Source organism: Olea europaea, chromosome 14 (assembly GCF_002742605.1).
Source record: "Olea europaea var. sylvestris chromosome 14, O_europaea_v1, whole genome shotgun sequence".
NCBI classification, from domain to species: Eukaryota; Viridiplantae; Streptophyta; class Magnoliopsida; order Lamiales; family Oleaceae; genus Olea; species Olea europaea.
Genome location: NC_036250.1, coordinates 10,735,793 through 10,741,974, shown reverse-complemented (window position 1 = coordinate 10,741,974; position 6,182 = coordinate 10,735,793).

Sequence of the window (6,182 nt, the reverse complement as noted above, 5' to 3'; positions counted from 1 at the left end):
ACGATGAATATTGCTAAAATCTATTTAAGCTTGTCTTGTGATCATATTGAGGAGATTATATTTTTATGACTTAATATTTATTTGTTTGTGTGACTTACCATAAAAAAAAATAATAAATAAAAAAATTGGAAAATTGGAAAATATCAAAAATATTTTCATTTTATATGTGTGATTGCATGAGTTAGATAGCCTGCTGATTAATGATGAAATCATTGTTAGGAATTGTGTATGATTCTTGAATTGTGACTAGATGATGAAATCTTGCTAATTTGATACTTGTTCATGTGAGATTGTTTTATGTTGAGCACCAACGCTGTTCTTACTCGCATGGAGGTAAACTTTCCTAACTATTTTATATTAGGCTTGGATTTACGAAGGTCTTCCTTCACTCAACTTTAAGGAGGTAAACTATCCTTACCATAAACTAGGGTTCTAATTCAAATTACTCATCCTAGTAAAAGGCTTTTCACTAGTCATGTAACGAAGAAAAATGTTACCTACATAGTAGTGTGTAGCTAGTTATGAGTAAAAATATTCTTAACACTAACGTCTGGGAGAGAATCTATCAAAGAAAAGGCATGCTTACAGTGTAGAGTAAAAACTACATTTGAGAATCAAAGAAAAGATTCCAAAAATAGAAGAAGAGACATAATAATAATAATAATAATAACAACAACAACAACAACAACAACAACAACAACAACATCAAAACGTGTTGAAGTAGTGATAAAATAACTATAAGAAATATTTTTGTAAGGTTAATTCTTAGCCACTTATTTTTGAGATATGGATTTATAGTGAGGTTATTAGCCTTGTTGAAGTATAAAGGTTAAGATACTTAAATGTAGGGAGAATCATCACATATTGAGGTAGTTGTAACCATTGATGAAGCTCAACTAAACTTGAATGAAGAAGAAATGAGCATTGTAAAATCGACTTCAGAATAAATCACTCTCCGTAAAAGATTTAGTAACAAGTCTTAGGTTTGCATCCCACGAGAGAGAAATGAAATATTTGGCCACGATAGTGGGGATGCAAACAACCTAAATATTTATAATGATTAAACTGACTATGCACAAGCACATTTTAATGTATAATTTTAAAAATGAAAATTTATTTTAGAAATATTATTTATGATCTTTTTATAAATTGCTCAAACAGTTTCAATAATTAATGAAAGTAGGACAGAATATCTAATGCATAGATGTTTATGTTTGTTTGCCGATGTGTTAAGTAGATAGTCTTGGGAGGAACACACGTTTAAGCTTTAGTATATTTGACAAATCTATTTTATAGACTTATACGAACTTCTGAACTTGATTACTTATCTCTAAATTGAATGGATATCTACCTAATTTAGTGTAAATATGTTAATCATAGGTAAATCCCAACTTACAATGCAGTTGGCTTGAAAAAGATGATTTCAAGCTTCATTGAAGTTCATTCAGAGCACTTGATAATCAATTGGATTGCACGAGATCAATATAGAGCATCAGATTGTAATAGGAGACGATTCATAAGTTTGGATTGCTAAATCCAATGTTTGGATAGTTTTGAAACTTAATCGTAACTTTTGAAACTTGCAATGAATCAATCGTGGATGATTGTAGAATGATGATGATCAAAGTATGAAGATTCAAATATGAAGGACCATAATGCAAATAAGAACAGACTCGAGCTGAATAAAAGGAAAATTCAGATACCAAGTTGAACATTGAGGCAAGTGTTGAAGCTTATGATCGCAACGCAGCAAAATCTTGTTCTAACAAGCATAAAGCTTGTGTTGTACGATTGTATCTCATGGTTATTCTGGCCAACCCAGATTTTATTTCCTATTTCGTTTCAACTTCTACTTCGAAAGCAATTAGGGCAGGAGTTTTGATACAGTTTTGTGGGGCTATAAATTCATGTCTTAATCTATAAGACATGGAGAGGCTCTCAGAACGCAATAGAGATAATTCTTACAAAGAGAAGAGCCCAGAATGAAGCCCATGGATAGAAATTACATATATTCATTTAAGCTCTATAGAAGCTTTTGTTACTTAACGCATTCATAAAGATAGAAGCATATCTTTATCCCTATGGTGCTTTACAATGTTTGTTACTATTTTCTATAACACGTCTTCCTTCTCTTGAATGTCAATAGAAATCTCAAGAAAATTAAACTAGTGATCAACTAATTGAAAAAGAATTAAAGTCCTAACAATCTTTTAGAAGCTAATATGTATTCAATACTAAAATACAAAATTTAATGTGAAACCTTCAAAACATAGGATACATTACCCTAACATCTATACTATTAGCCAAGCATCATTACTATAGAAATATGAACACTGATCTTCATATCCAAATTAATGTTTTCAAATATGGAATTGATATTAAGACTGATGAGTGTAGGGATTCAAAATCCTAGTGCTTACTATTAATCGAGCATGCATAAATGCTTCCAATTAATTAGTTGTATTAGCTATGTGNTGGTTAAAATAGTGTTCATTGTATGTTCCATTCACAAGACAACAATCTTGAACTATTTAACTATGAAATTAAATGTATATTCACACAGACATACGAACAACACTATCAAAAATGGAAATTATTATGGTGGAAAAACAAGTTAGGTTGCTCGTTGTGCAAGAAACTGTTTGGTAATGACTCTCTAAATGCTTAATAGTTGAATAATTCTTGGCTCCAAAAGTGGCTTATGACCGCTCAAGCATAGTATATTTAATGATGCAATCAAACTTTGCCTATTTTCATATACATTGAGAAATAGCGCATTGAAATTTTTTAGATTTTGAACAACATGCTAGTATCACTACCAGTGATGATATAGTAAAGAAATTTTGTAAGAATCATTTCACCTGCTAAAATGGAAAAAATGAGGTTGAAAATCTCCACTTTCTACAATTGAAAGAGAAAACTATCATGGGCATGGAACATATCTAAGGAGTTACTAAGTGCATAAGTCACAGGATAAGCAATTATTAATAGGTGTGGCGTACTACCATGTTGGACTTTCACCCCTTTCTAAGACTCAAATGAACTTATCAGCAAATGGGTTCATCACGAATAAATAAATGAACATGCTTTGGAATTATTTGAACTGATTTTAAAGACAGATTCTATGTTCTTATCAAATCAAGTAGTCCCGAAGAATGTGGTCGATCTACACAAATTAGAAAATACATTGGCTACTAATGCTCACATTGCTGCTTTAACAAAGCAAGTGGAGTTGTTGGTGAAAGCCCAAGTAAAAAGGGTAAACACAGTCAATATAAATCAGATCTGTGAAAACTGTTGAGCAAATCAATCTGTTAAGGATTATATATTTTTGAAAACTCCTAATGAATGAGATAACTTCGTACAGAAAAATCTACTACTGAAGTACAGCCCATATTTACAAACATGCAACATGGGATAGAAGTAAAACCTAAATTTCAAGTGGTTTGACAATTTAAAGGGTGGTAATGCCAATAACTATCAACATGAGAAAAGATTGAGTTTAGAATGGATGATCCAGAAATATATGAAGAAAATTGATAAGTAGCTTTAGCAAAATGAGGTAAATTATCAAAACAAACATACATCTATTAAGAAGTTAGAGCTTAAATTGATCATTTGGCTTTACAGCTATCCGATCGTACACCTGGTACTTTGCCTAGCAATATAATGAATAATCCAGCAAACAAGTATAGGAATATTTTCAAAGTTTGATGCAAAAAATCAAAGAAAAATGATGAACATGAGATGATTGATGAAGCAAAAAGTGAAGAACAAATTTTAGCTACCAATGAAGTTGTTCAGAAGGATAGCTCAAAGTCTGTTGCAAAGATACCAATTCCAGTTGAAACTCTTTTTCTCAGAGGTTGCATAAGCTTGTGTGAGAAAGCAGGGAGGCGGGCGCCATGGCGCCCAAGTTTCTGCACGAACTTGGCGCCATGGCGCCCGACTCAGCTATATATATAGCTGAGTTTTCCCTTCATTTTGAACCCGATTTTTGAGAGAAAAATAGAGAGAGCTTGGATAGAATTTAACAAGAGGTTGTTTTTCTTGGGTATAAATACAAAGCTATTTTTCTTTCTTGGGGATTAACTTGAGGCTTGTTCAAGTAATCCAAATCCATTATTCTTCATTTATATTGAAAATCATTTCTTCTCCAATTTCTTATCTTTGAAGTGGTTTGGGATTTTTCACATTGCAAGTTATCTTTCTTGGGCAGTCTTGGGAGTGTTGTTTTCCCAACAATTTGGTATTAGAGCTTCTTCTTAAATCAGGGTGGTTAAGCTCCAATTTTTGGTGGGTGGCTTGAACCTTGTTGTGCACACAAGGTGTTTGTGAAAATTCCCAAGTGAATTTTGTTGGTTTATTTCCGATAAACAAGTAGATAAATCATGACTACTAGAGGAATGGTGAAAATTGGGAAGTATGAGATAGAGAAATTCAATGGGACGAATGACTTTTCATATTGGAGAATGCAAATGAAAAATTTGTTAATTTCTCAAAAGTTGTACAAGGCATTGGCGGGAAAGGAGAAGAAGCACATAGGTATGTCTGATGAGGATTGGGAAGAGCTAGATTTTGAGGCACGAGCGTCTATCATTCTATGCCTTGAAAGAGATGTTGCTTTCTTGGTTGATGGTGAGGAAACGGCGGCGGAGGTGTGGACAAAGTTAGAGGCGAACTTCATGACGAAGACTCTCACAAATCGGATCTATTTGAAGTCCAAATTGTATACTTGCAAGATGGATGAAGGTACACCAATCGGGGAATACGTCAACAAGTTTGATAGGTGCATATCAGACTTGAAGGACATTGATGTGAAAGTAAATGATGAGGATCAAGCACTTCTACTACTTCTTTCATTGCCAAAGTCTTACGAGAACCTAGTACAAACATTGATGCTTGTGGGTGATAAACTTGTGATGGAGGATACTAGAACGTCACTTCTAGAGGATGATCTTCGAAAGATTGCAACTAGTGGCATGTCTACCATTGGTAACAATGTCTACCATTGGTAACAAGGAGCAAGTTCAAGGATTGTTTGTAAGAGGTAGAAGCAATGTGCGACTAAAGGGCAAGGGAGAAAAATCTAGATCAAGTTCTAGACCTCTTATGGAAAGGCCTTGTTTCAAATGCGGCGAGCTTGGGCATTTCAAGGCGAATTGTACTAACAAAAGGGGTTGGAAGAAGAGCAACAATAACAACAACAATGGGAAGGTGCAAGTCAAGCAAGAGGTTAGCTATGCCTTGGAAGGAGGGGAAAGCGATGAGTGTTACACCATCTCTTGTGATGACGAAATCACCGGTAAGTGGATTCTTGACTCTGGATGCTCTTACCATACATGTCCAAATAGGAAGTGGTTTACTACCTATAGAAGCACTGATGGTAGAACCATGTTGATGGGTAATAACCATTCCTGTAAAACGATGGGGCTCGGTTCAATTAGAATCAAGATGTATGATGGAGTGGTTAGAACATTGATGGATGTTAGACATGTTCCTGATTTGCGGAAGAACCTTACCTATGTTGGTGCCTTAGACTCCGGTGGTTGCAAGATTGTAACATGGAATGGAGTAAAGAAGGTTGCTCGTGGTTCTTTGATTGGGATGAAGGGTATTCGTGAAGGCAATCTCTATGCTCTTCAGGGTACTATAGTTACAGAAGATGTAGCGGTTGGAACAAGTGGAAGTGGTGGAGACCCATCTGAGTACACTCGGCTATGGTATAGGAGGCTTGGGCATATGTCTGAAAAGGGGCTAGATCTGCTGGTCAAGAAAGGTTTGCTAAAGAACTTGAAGAAGCCTTGCATGGATTTCTGTGAGCATTGCGTGTACGATAAAGCACACCGAGTTCAGTTCCAGCCAAGCAAACATAGAAGCAGAGGTATTCTAGACTATGTGCACACGAATGTATGGGGTCCGGCTTCTGTCACTTCCAAAGGCGGTTCCAGGTATTTTGTCACATTTGTTGATGATTATTCTAGATATGTTTGGATTTATTTTTTGAAGCATAAGAATGATGTATTCGACAATTTCAAGAAGTGGAAAGCAATGGTTGAAAACAGAACAGGAAAGAAAGTGAAGACACTACTCTTTGATAACGGTACTAAGCAGACAGATGGTGTTTTCAAGGAGTTCTGTGGTAAGGAAGGCATTGCGAAACAATGGACAGTTAGGAATAC